A 12969-nucleotide genomic window follows, 5' to 3' on the forward strand; every position below is an offset into this window, starting at 1 on the left:
ATATGAGGTGGGCCTGTTGAAAGGATTCAATGGTTGACTATGCCTGGGACAGGGCACTGTTCGTACAATCTTTGACTGGTATTGGGGCGCAACACTGCGTATAGACTGGATGTGATGAGAACTGATTTTATTTAAGTTACAGTGGTGATACTTTTCAGTGGCTGTGGGCCCTCCTAGGGACAGGGAAGTACTGCTCTCTGACCAACCGTAATCTCCTGGGCTGGGCCGATCTGGGAGTTTATCAGCTCATCTGATCAGCTCAATCAATGGAGAATAGAAATTCAATTCCTTGCTTCAAAAACACCCCGGTAATACTTCCAGTTTAGGTCTGTGAACCATCGACCTCAAAACCAGAACACTCTCTCATATCACAAACTGACTCAGAGACAAAGTGTGCAATTACGGGACGCGCCGCGTAACGTGCGTCGCGGTGCAGGGTTCAGTGGCCGCAGCCCGTGGCTTTCACCCTGAGGCCTGAGGGTGAGCCCGACGAGGGGCGGTGCTGGCCTGCTTCCCCCCGCCCCCCCCCGCCCCCCGCCCCCCGCCCCCCGCCTCCGTGGCTGCAGTGTCCGTGCGAGCGCGCTGCTCTGGGAACCTGGCTCGTGGGTCCCCGAATCCCGAGGAGGCGGTGGCGGCGGAGCGCGGGGGACGCGGCTGCGAGGCGCCCAGGGTGGCGCGGGGCCCGCGGACTTCTTTCCTGGACACAGAGCAGGATCCCCCGGTCGGAAACTGCGTCCCACTCGAAGAGTAAAAAAGCTACCCTGTCCCAGTTAAAGGGAAAGGTCCCACCGAGATTTGAACTCGGATCGCTGGATTCAGAGTCCAGAGTGCTCACCATTACACCATGGAACCGCTACAGAGAGGGATGTGCTATCCCTCACTAGAGGTGTGTAAATTATGCTTTAGCGTCCATATTCCCACCGATAATCCCAAGGTATTTCTTCTACTGACCCAAGACTAGAGTCTAGTTGACCTTTGAGAGTAGTTAGCTCTCTTGGTTTTTCTCTTGCAAAAAACCCCCCCCCCCCCCCCGCCTTTGACTGATTTCTGTCCTGTCACTTGCACCTCAGAAAATAAGGTAAACGCTCCCTGGGCCTTGGGTGAGGGAAGAGCTCATAAACCACATATTCTGCCACCGTTTACCCAGAGTTTCCTGTCCAGAGGTGAAAGTTTTGCACATAGTACAGTGATTTTCGTTTTCCTTGCCTCCACCCTTTTCCCATTGCCCAGAGAGGGCAGGGGATTGTCAGAGCAAGACTTGGGTCTTCCTGGGTCCTTGACCACATAGCATCCATCAGCACCAAAGCTACCGCTGACTCCTACATGTAATCTATAAAGATGTGTCAACAGTGGAGTGGTATTGGGAAGCAGGGGAATTTTCCTTTAATTTTTCACACACTTCTGGGTTTTGTTGTTGTAAGTTTTTCTTCTATTTCTATACCTGTTAGAGCTACAACGTGAAGTAATCAACCATGCTTTAACATTGACCTAAAACACTCAGGCACATCAAACCAAACTCATCTGCCGTGACTCGAAATCGACCACATACCATCGAGGCCATAAGGCAGGGCTCTGACTCCTATACAGTCACAGATGGTTCTTGGAGAGTTTGACCAAGTCCGTTTCATTCCAATTTCTCAATATATCATGACCTGGAAACTGCATGCTTTTAAAAAAAATCGAAGATGTATCAAGGTGCCCAAAGAGCACTCCTGACTGGGCCACAGGGAATGTGTACCCACAGTACTTACACACAGTACTTATGTACACAAAATACCACCACACTAAATATTTACATGTGTAATGGATATAAATCCACATTACATCTCAAAATAACAATCTGTGTATTTCATTTCCCCTTTACCTCTTTTATTTTATCCCGAAGCCATTTCTTCCCTCACCCCAAAACACAGAACAGAAAAAAATTGACATCGAAAGGAAAAAGTGGCTGGCTAAACCACAGAGTCAGAAAGATGCCCAGTGCTCTGGAAGATGTATTTTGTTCCTAGAGACTGGATGAGGGTTGAACTGAGGAAGGAGGCAAAGGGGGCTACTCTTGTTATGAAGAGGAAGATTTTCCCCTCAAAGTTTGAGAAGACAGAACTTCCTTCTGGAAAACGAAAAGGTTGAGCAGTAACAGCACAAAGCATTCCTCCAGGAGAACTTTAAAAGGAGTCAAGGTTTATGACTGCAAGAAGCAGAAATAGACTCTGGCTGATTTCAAAAGGAAAGAAATTGGTTGAGAGGATGTTGGGAGATCACAGAAGGGCCAGGAAACCTGGAGCCCCAGGCTCTGACTAGGAGCAAAGAGAAACAAGTGAGGTTGAAATTGAGAGGGCAGAGAGACTGTCCTTTGTGGGGTGTGAGAGCCCAAGGTCAGAGGCAGGATGTGTGGCAAGGTTGGGGGGAGGCTGTCGTGTTGGGGGCCAGTGATCAGAACTGCTGGAGAATGTAAGTCCCCCTCCTCCTCCTCCACCAGCTCCTCCGGCCTCTTCTGTCCTCCTCCCACTCTACTGCTGCACCTCACCTCTCTCCCCTCTTCCTCTCTTTCTCCTTATCCCCTTGCCCCAGCCCCTGCCGCCTCTTTATTGGAGCTGGTCTATACCTGGAACCAAGGGTTGGTGGGGTTTCTTGCTCCAGCATCAATGGTAAGTGACTTTTGTTTCAAATGACGAAGTGATCAGGTTTTGTGCCGATAGTAGCTGATCACGATCTGCATGCCTGTGCCACGGAGGCAGCCTAGAGTCTCTTGCTCTGCCCCCACTTTTTTTTTGGAGGGGGGTGGAGGGATGAACCCTTGGTGGAGGCCTGAGGAAAACACCTGAAAAGTAGCAAAAACCTGCTTAACATAGGAGCCTCTGAGATTGTAAAACGTCACGATAGCCCACACTTGGCCTTTAAGACTTGGTTAAAATTTCAGTGACTTTCCCCTTCACAACTTTTATGGCTGCCATCTTTCCTTTTCAGTATCTGCCAGAGATGACAGGGTCCATGTGTATGTCCCTCCTCTGAGAGGTTACTACGCTTTGGACTTCAGTTTACCTGGTGATCTTGCAACTTAGGTCTCTGGCAGGCTCAAAACAGGCATGATTTTGTAGATCATCCAGCTTTATCTTCTTGTCTGAGTGGCAACGACTTTCTCTTACAACTCTCTATATCTTAAGCCCATGTGGATTACACTTGTTTTGTGAAACCTTTACCTTTTCATCTGCATCTGGACTAATTTGCCCTCAGTACAACCACATAAATTTCTTTAACTGATGACAGCTTCTCATGAGGCCTTATGAGCTTCTAATGAGGCTCATTAGGTGGGGATAATGAGCACCTTGGAGATCCCTGTATAACATAGGCCTGTATATTTAGTGCTGAACAGAAACCTTCCTACAGGCCAGTTGAAACTTATAATTATCATCCACAGCCATAGTTGAGTTTTTGTAATGGGGCTCTTTCTCCTTAATTACCATACTTGCCTTCGTACAAGTTGGAGATTGGGGTCATATTAGGTCAGATTTTCCAGAGGCAGTTAAGCGTTGCTGGGATTCCAAGTTTATGGTCCACATCAGGACTAGCAGAATGAAAATGACACTCTGGGCATGGGAAAAAGACAAAGAGACATAACGTTACATGGACACACCACATCTTTATCACCCTCAGAACGGCGGTCTCAATGAAAATGGGAATAGGGAACTGAAATCCTTGTTTTTCTAAGCGAGTGAAGTGAAAGTTGGAAAAACTGGCTTAGTTGTTTAAATGACTGTGTACTCAGAATCTGAGGGTGCGTGAAGTGCAGACTTCACTGAAACAGTTCTAGGATCTGAAGGTGACGAGAGGAAGCAATACTGAAGCTTGGTATGTTCTACTTTCCAATTATTTTTCATTTTGCCTGATTTTGTGGGCCCAGGCCCACGTCACTAAGGGAGGCAGTGTCAACGTAAAAGACATGATACTCATTCCATTAAATTTGATAGTGCCTGTTCCTAGACATACTTTCACTTGCCATTATCTAGTCAGATTAGTGAACGCAACCTGATTCCTAGGTACATTAGTCAGTTCAGGCTGCAGTAACAAAATACCACAGGTTGGGGGGCTTAAACAACAGGCATTTATTTTCCTCACAGTTTTGGAAGCCAGAAGACCAGAGTTGGCTTCTTTTTTAAAAAGTTTATTGATTTGTTCTGAGAGAACGAGCGAGTGGGGGAGGGGCCAAGAGAGAGAGGGAGAGGGAGAAAAAGAGAGAGAGAATCCCAAGCAGGCTCTGCACTGTCCGCACAGAGCCCAATGCACGGCTCCATCTCATGAACCATGAGATCATGACCTGAGCTGAAACCAGACGCTTAACCAACTGAGCCACCCAGGTACCCAGGTGGCTTCTTTTATTTATTTATTTTTTAGTGTTTATTTATTTTGAGACAGCGTGAATGGGGGAAGGGCAGAAAGAGAATCCCAAGTAGGCGTCAAGCAGGTTCCACACTCAGTGCAGAGCCCAAGGCAGGGCTGAATCCCACCACCCTGAGATCATGACCTGAGCTGATATCAAGAGTCAGACGCTCAACCAACTGAGCCACCCAGGTGCCCCTGAATTGGCTTCTAATGAGACCTCTTTCTGGCATTTGGAGAAGGCTGCATTTTCGCCGTGTCCTCCAATGGCCTTTTCTTTGTGCATTGAGAGATCTCTAGTATCTTTTCCTCTTCTTTTAAAAAAAATTTTTTTTCAACGTTTATTTATTTTTGGGACAGAGAGAGACAGAGCATGAACGGGGGAGGGGCAGAGAGAGAGGGAGACACAGAATCGGAAACAGGCTCCGGGCTCTGAGCCATCAGCCCAGAGCCTGACGTGGGGCTCAAACTCACGGACCGCAAGATCGTGACCTGGCTGAAGTCGGAGGCTCAACCGACTGCGCCACCCAGGCGCCCCTCTTCTCCTCTTCTTAAATAGACACCAGTCCTATTAGATTAGAGCCCAGTTCTTATTGCCTCATTTAACCATAATTACCCCCTCAAAGGCCTTACCCCCAAATACAGTCACTTTGAGGGGTAGGGCTTCAACATAAGGATTCAGGGTGAGAGTAGGGAGCACAGTTCAGTCCGTAACACCAAACAGGGACAGTCCTATGATTCTTTATCTGTCAAATCCTGTGATGCTTGCCTAGCGATGGGGCTAAGTGTTAGCAAGGCTGCTGATATCGCTTGTGCTATTAGAAAAGCAGACCTGAGCTGGAAAGCATGGCCACACAGAAGAGACTGTAGGTCAAACAATAGAGCACACGGTTGCGGGGACAAGAAGCAGTTTTGCTGGGGTGATGAAGGGCAATAGTGGTAACACTCCTATTTCTACCCTTTGATGCTGGACCCATGGATCCTGGCTATGGGAGAAACAGCACCGCATACTGGATGCCAATTCAGAACATGTACAGCCTCCTGGAGAATCTTGCTCAGCTCTTCAAGGTTTTGCAACCCAGTTGGCACTATAACTGAGTTTTCAGAAGGCCGTTCCACTGGTGTCTCAAGCCGGCTGCTTCAGAATGGTGGGGATCATGGTAAGACTAGTGAATCCCACAGCCAGTGCTGTACTCTATAAATTCTGTGAAGTGAGTTCCGTGATGAAAAGTGCATTAGTTTCGGGCACCTGAGTGGCTCAGTCAGTTAAGCATCTGACTTTGGCTCAGATCATGATCTCACAGTTTGTGGGTTCAAGCCCTGTGCTGGGCTTTGTGCTGACAGCACTCTCTCTCTCTCTCTCTCTCTCTCTCTCAAAAATAAATAAACAATTAAAAAAAAAAGAAGTGTATTAGTTTTCTTGGGTTGCCATAACAAAATACCATAGACAGATGGTATAAATAAACATTTATTTTAGTACAGTTCTGGAAGCTAGAAGTCCAAGATCATGGTGCAAGCAGGGCTGGTTTTTGGTGAAGACTCTTCCTGAGCTGCACCTGTGTGTGTGTGTGTGTGTGTGTGTGTGTGTGTGTGTGCGCGCGCGCGTGTACACAGACACACACACAACTCACACAAAGCCAGTTCTGTCTCTTCCTCTTCTTATAAGGACACCAGTCCTATTGGGTTAGGACCCGACCCGACCTCATATAACCTTAGTTACCTCCTTAAAGACCCTATCTCCAAACAGTCATGTTGGGAGTCAGGCGTCAACATATGAATTTGGTTGTTGGGGGCAGGGGGCAGGGGGCACAGTTCAGGTCATAACCAGAAACAGTGCTGTGTGGAATCACACAAGGCTGGGTAAGGCATCCTATAAGTGCTTGGATGGTGGGTTTGGCCAACATTGTGTGCAGGGAAGGCAAATCTGTGTTCAGAGTAAGTGTCTATTCCAGTAAGAACAAAGGAGTGTGCCATCCATGATGGAAGTGGCCCAATGTAATCAATCTGCCTTTTGGTAATTGGCTGATCACCCTGGGCGATGGTGCTGTACTGGTGACTCAGTGTTGGTCTGTGCTCCTGGCAGATTGGGACGCTCAGCAGCAACTGTCAAGGTCAGCCTTGGTGAGTAGAGGTCCATGTTGCTGAACCTGTGCATAAACTCCATCCGGGTCAGCATGGCCACTTCGTTCATGCGCCCATTGGGTGATGACAGGCTGGCTGGGGAGAGGCCAACTGGTATCTGCAAAACAGGTCGCCTTATCCACATGGTTATTAAAATCATCCTCTGCGGAGGTCACCTTTGGGTAAGCATAATTTACCCAAAGATGGAGTGTTTTCACTCCATCTGAGAGGTCTGTCCACATACTTCTTTCCAAGGCTTCCTTGTCACCAACTTTCCAAACATGTCTAGTAAAATGAACAGCCACGTACACTACTCAAAGCTCTGCACACCGGAGTGGTTGCCCCTCACTGCTGTCCTTCAGGGCTGTCCTGGAAAGCAGGTGCAGGGCTCCAGCTGTCCACTTTTAGGTGGAGCCTGTATATCATGCAGAACCATCTGTGAACCAGGCCCCAGGTTTCCCTTTCTATGGTAACTGTAGGGAAGTCCCCATGACACCCTAGGCACAGGCTGTGAGGAGAGAAGGGAGTGTAGCAGGAATGGGGACTGCAGGCGTGTGTGACACTTCTTCATGTGGCTTCCTTGCACATTCAGGGCCTACTTGGACCCTATTTCTTATATACCACTTCAGTTCGATGATGGAGTGAGCCGCTCATTACACTCATTAATGTGACAAAAATGTTCAAAGGTATAGTATACATGATGCCCCAAGTCCCTGCCTTTTGTAAGTGCTTGACTAGGAGTTTCCAATGATAGTTTGCCTATCTCTATTGCCACATCATGCCATGGACGATGTTTCCGTTGTTTCTTTTTTAAAATTTTTGGTGACTGCTCTCTAGTTTGCAATATACATTTACAACTAATCTAAGTCAACTTGCAAATAACACTAACATGCTCCACAGCTAGTGCAGGTCCTTATAACAGATGCGGTTTGAGCCCCACATCGGGCTCTGTGCTGACAGCTCAAGCCTAAGCCTGCTTCAGATTCTGTGTCTCCCTCTCTCTCTGCTCCTCCCCCACTCACACTCTGTCTCTCTCTCTCTCTCTCACAAATAAACATTAAAAAATTTTTAAAATTTTATAATAAAGGACTATAACGAACAACTGCTCACAAATCTGATAACTTAGATGAAATGAACCAAATCGTTGAAAGACACAATTTATCAAAACTCACACAAGGAGAAATTGGCCATCTAAATAGGCCTAAATTGAATCCATAATTAATAAGCTTCTGAAAACAAAACCAGACTTCAGTAGTTTCACTGGTGAATTGTACCAAACGTTTAAGGAAATGATACCAATTCTCTACAGTATCTTTCAGAAAATAGACAAAGAAACATTTGCTGACTCATTTTATAAGGCAAACTTTAATACCTGTTTAAAAACTAAATTCAATCAAGTACATTTGAAGATCCAATTAACTTTATTATTAAACAATTCACGAATAGGGGCGGCTTTCCATCTCGCAAGTCAAGGGGAGCTCCGTTGAGTTTAAACAAAAGTTTTTAAAGGGGGAGAGAGGGCATTATAGAAGAAATTGGGAAGAGGAGAGGAGGAGGAGGGAATTGGTGAACAAGGAATGTATTGGGGTTTTTTTTCTTAAAATTTTTTTTAATGTTTTATGTACTTTTAAGACAGAGAGAGGGATAGATCATGTGCAGGGGAGGGGCAGAGAGAGAGGGAGACACAGAATCTGAAGCAGGCCCCAGGCTCTGAGCTGTGAGCACAGAGGAACTCACGAACTGTGAGATCATGACCTGAGCTGAAGTCGGACTGAGCCACCCAGGCGCCCCAAAGAATGTATTGTTTAGGCAAGGTTGCCCTCCTACAGGGAGAAGGGGTCTATCAGTAAATTTCCTGGTATTGACCAGGAAACTCTGAGTTGACTGGTTAAAGATTACATTCTGGGGTGGGGTGAAAGTGCAGCTAGGTTAGGTATTAAGACCTCATTTATTGACCTGGGGGCCTTACCTTAAGTGATGCCATTCTGGGCCTGTGGTTTTCTTTTTAACAATTACCATCTTTTTTTTTTTTTTTAAGTATTTTTTAAAGTTTTTTATTTTGAGAGAGAGAGAAGACAGAAACAGAGAACATGAGTTGGGGGAGGGGCAGAAAGAAGGAGAGAGCGAAAATCCCAAGCAGGCTCTGTGTTGTCAGCAGAGGGCCCAATGAGGGCTCGAACTCATGAACCGTGAGATCATGACCTGAACAGAAATCAAGAGTCAGTCAAGGTGCCACGTCAAATTCCTGTTCTTTTGATCAAACTCAATTACACTGAGAGATGTGATAAAAATTTAAGGCATTGGTACCACCCTCAGTTACCTCTTCGTGGTTCTCTGTAGTTTCTGTTGATCCTTTCTTTGGCACTTACAGGTCATGATGTTTTTGTTTAACATCTTTGATACCACAGATTACTTCCATTAGAGTTGGAGGATGATGTCAAGAACGTTTCCCAGAAACCAAAGTAAGAACAAGGAAGTAAAAACAGACATTTAGTTCAGGAAAGTGGATGAGTTCAGGAGGTCCAAACATGAACCGTAGTGTAACTTCCCTCCTTGGTGAGTTCCAGGTAGAGACTACACCCGGTGGAATTGTCACCCAAACTTTATTTACAGCCAATAAGGAGATCACCGGAGAGAACTTCCAAAGCCTTGACTACCTGAGCAGGGGTAAGCAGGTTCTTTTTATTTAGGGTTAGGATGAATATTCAGAGTTTTGTCATTGCCTGTAAAGGCTGACATAAGGTTATGCAGGCGTACTTAAAAACCAAGCCTCCTAAGTGCATCTAATGTTACATTAGTGAAGACTTTAACATTTTAATGAAGGAGATGTAATTGTCTGGCAAGGGCAAGAGGGTTATGGGCATGCTGGATGGGGCCTTGGGTTCCCTATCTCTGGTAAGGAATGCAGTGTCTTGGGACACCTGGGTGACTCAGTCAGTTAAGCATCTTGATTTCAGCTCAGGTCATGATCTCACAGTTTGTGGGATCAAGCTCTGAATCCGGCTCTGTGCTGACAGCGCTGAGCCTGCTTCAGATTCTCTGAACCTCTCTCTTTGCTCCTCCCCTGCTCATGCGCACCCACCCTTCAAAACAAAAGGGGGGTGGGGTGCAGGGTCTTACTTTTGAAATAGTAGTGGGAGTTTTATTTTCTCTGATATGGTTAGGCTACTTCGTAGCCTGGTAGAGACGGTTAGTTTTTGCACTCTTTTTTTTATTCATTCCTTTAAAATCCTTAACTACTGAGAATCTGGCATTTCTTTTTAATTCTGACGCCTTCTAGGAAGGTTTTTAAGAAGTGTGCTTACGCAAGTAGAGCCTGTAGGGCATCATAGATCACGGAAAACAACCGAGGGCCTAAAATGACTTCTCTTGTGTCACGAAAGCTACGTCTAGGCTTTCTTCTTCTGGGGACCCTTAGCCCTTTCTGCTTACAGAATAACATGTGTTCCAGAAAAAGACTAGAAAAAGAAAATTCAAAACACTCTCCCACACCTAAAGGTTGACAGTGAAAGGAATGAAATGTTCCATGAATGAAACTGAACCTTCAAGAATGGAATAGGTTTCGCCACCCGTTGTGAAGCTTAATGAGTTTTAGTAGATATACTCAGTGTATATACACAGCTCTTCTGTAATCCTAACCGTTGCACTCTCCACCCAGAAAGGCATTGTTTGAAGAAAGGTGTACTGGCGTCAGCAGCCTGCCAGACAGATTTCCCATAAGCCCAAGGTTTCAAAACCCACGACCTCTGCCCCTGCGGGAAAAGAGGGACAGGCCCTTGTCTCTGCTCGCGCCCCCCGCCCCATTGACGGGCTGTGTATCAGGGGAGCAAGGAGGAGAGGGCAAGGGCGGGACGTGGGCGGGAAGGAAAGGAGCGTTCCCATGACGTCACGGATAGGGCGTGTGCTATGTAAATAGAGGAGCGCAGGGGCTGCTGTTTCGGTAACTACCGCTTAAATAGCGTATGATCTCGCGTGCTGTGGGAGCCATTCCAGGACTGTTGGTTGCAAGCGCGTGTGCTGCGTGTGGCAAAGTCTTAGGGAGGCTCGGGGGTGTGTGGACGGGAGTGACCGTGTGTAGAGAGTGTGAGGCGTGAGAGGGTGTAGTGGGGCGGAGGCGCGGGAAGTCATACTTACCTGGCAGGGGAGATACCATGATCAGGAAGGTGGTTTTCCCAGGGCGAGGCTTATCCATTGCACTCGGGATGTGCTGACCCCTGCGATTTCCCCAAATGTGGGAAACTCGACTGCATAATTTGTGGTAGTGGGGGACTGCGTCCGCGCTTTCCCCTGAAATTTATAGTACGAAAGACAGCTTTACTATCTAGAATTTTTGGTTTCAGTTTTTTTTGGGGATGTGCTTAGGTCACTTGCTTTGATTCATATGTATTGATTTGTTGTAGTTTTCACTGATTTATTTTTTTAATCTGGAGTTTCTATTTTCATTGTTTTTCTAAACATGAAATTTGTTCTGAAATTAATTTCCGTACAACGCCCCGTGCTTATCCCAGCAGGTAGGTTCTCTGCTCAATACCACTGTCACCCACTCTTTCCTCCCACCCACCCCCCATCAACTCTCAGTTCCCAGTTTTTAAAAGGCTTTTATGTTTTGGCTCCCTCCCTCTCTAACCTCTTTTTTTTTTCTTTTTACCCTTTTCCTTCCCCATGGTCTTCTGAATTTCTCAGGTCTGTATGACTTATTTCACTTAGCATAATACTCTCCATCCTTGACTTTTAATCAGTGTACTGAGTTCCAAGAGGTCTTCTAAAGGCTTTTGGTTTTCTGAGGGCTTTCCTCATTCTCAAGTACTCTACTTGCTTCTTTGTGTAGTGGCACTCCAGTTTTCTCTTGTGGTCAGGATCAGTCATCCCACTCAGGAACTTTCTATTTGTTCCTTCTCTGTCGTGAGGAGCCCCAAATGGCCCGGGAGCAGTCTCAACGTACACTTTAACACAGCCATTATGGCATTTGTTGCTGAGAGCATTTCTCTCAGGAGCTGAGATTTCCAGGGCCCATAATTACAGAGGTGAGAGAGAAGCAAAACGTTTACTAGTGTATCCGCCACTCCCATTTTGACCACTTGATTTCCAGACCTGGGAGAAACAGCACCATATACTGGTTGCTGATATAGTGTATATGTGTGAAATATCCAGATTCTCAAGGCATTGTCTTGTCATCCAGGTGGCAGTGAAACAATCTTCAAAAGCACATTCCGTTCCATCAGGCTACTTACTTAAGGCAAATTTGGCGAGTGAGCGGGGGGCGGGGGCAGCAACTGTCACATGAGTTCTTGGTCAGAAGCAATGCTGTGTGGAATTCCAGGATATGGAAGAGGCATTGAAAGTACACACAAGATGATTGTTTTAAGCAGAACCACTGCAGGCCAGGCAGAGAAGGCAAAACCATAATAAATGTATCTATTCCAGTGCCTCTCCCATGATGTAAAGGTCCTGTGTGATCAACCTGTGACCCACCAGCCTGGCTGATACCTTCCCTTCTTTCCTACTGGGGACTGGTATTATATCAGGAGCTGAGTTGTTCTTTGGTATTGGCTGTTGGGCCCTCGGTAGTGCTGGTTACCATTAGCCATGGTGAGTGGAACCCATGTCGCTGAAACCATGCATAATCTGTATCTTTCCTTGTTTGTGGGTCCATTGGGCAATCCTAGAACTTCTATTTGATTCTTTTTTATGATTTTCACTTTTCGTGAGATTCTCTGTTAGAACACAGCACTCATTGACATTGTATATTCCTTTTGCTTTTCATATATATTATTTATATATAAAAATATATGTAAAATTATAATGCATACATTGTGTATGTATTTTCAAGTCTGCTAAATCTACTATTGGGACATCTGGGAGTTGGTTTCTCTTGACTGCTATTTTTTTAAAGTATGAATTAAATGCCTTTGTTTCTTTGTATGTCTAGTATTTTTTTTTTATTGCTTCAGCACACTTTGAAAGATACATTTTAGAGACTCCAGATTCTGGTATCTTCTTCCAGACAGTATCAATTTGTTCTACCAAGCAATTTGATTACTAGCCTATGACATTGAACTTGTGTAGGACTGGCTTTATGTTTTATTTAGGTGGATCTTTGGAGAGTCCAGGGTGTTTCCAAAGTTCTCTAACTTGATATGACTCAACCTCGAAACCCTGTCTCCTCTGTTAATCTTATCAGGGCTTGGCTTTAATATTTGCTAGGGAGAGTCAAGAGTAAGCCTTACACTAACTAGGGTGTGTTTTTCACACCTAAAGCAGAGCATTTCTGGAGTATCAGCTGAATGCTCAAAGTGGTAGAGTTGTTAAGTTGTTAACAAGGCCTGAATTCCAGTGTTGACAGCACTGATCTCTAGGATCTATTCTGTTTTCCATCTTGTAGCATCTGTAATCTGGTAAGCCTTGGATAATAGCTCTCTGTACTTGAGCTGCCCTACACTCACCAAATGACCCACTGGGGACCCAACATGG

General features: G+C 45.8%; 2 non-coding genes across 2 annotated transcripts; one reads left to right on the forward strand and one right to left on the reverse strand.

The window, feature by feature from the left end:
• Positions 1-780: 780 nt before the first annotated feature.
• TRNAQ-CUG (transfer RNA glutamine (anticodon CUG)) lies at positions 781-852 on the reverse strand. Its single transcript has one exon. It is a non-coding gene; the product is annotated as a tRNA-Gln (tRNA).
• A 9772-nt stretch (positions 853-10624) lies between these two features.
• On the forward strand, positions 10625-10788 carry LOC121021834 (U1 spliceosomal RNA). Its single transcript, XR_005786697.1, has one exon. It is a non-coding gene; the product is annotated as a U1 spliceosomal RNA (small nuclear RNA).
• Positions 10789-12969: the final 2181 nt, after the last annotated feature.

This window comes from Herpailurus yagouaroundi, unplaced genomic scaffold (genome assembly GCF_014898765.1).
Source record: "Herpailurus yagouaroundi ecotype Mexico unplaced genomic scaffold, PumYag 322, whole genome shotgun sequence".
Lineage (NCBI taxonomy): Eukaryota > Metazoa > Chordata > Mammalia > Carnivora > Felidae > Herpailurus > Herpailurus yagouaroundi.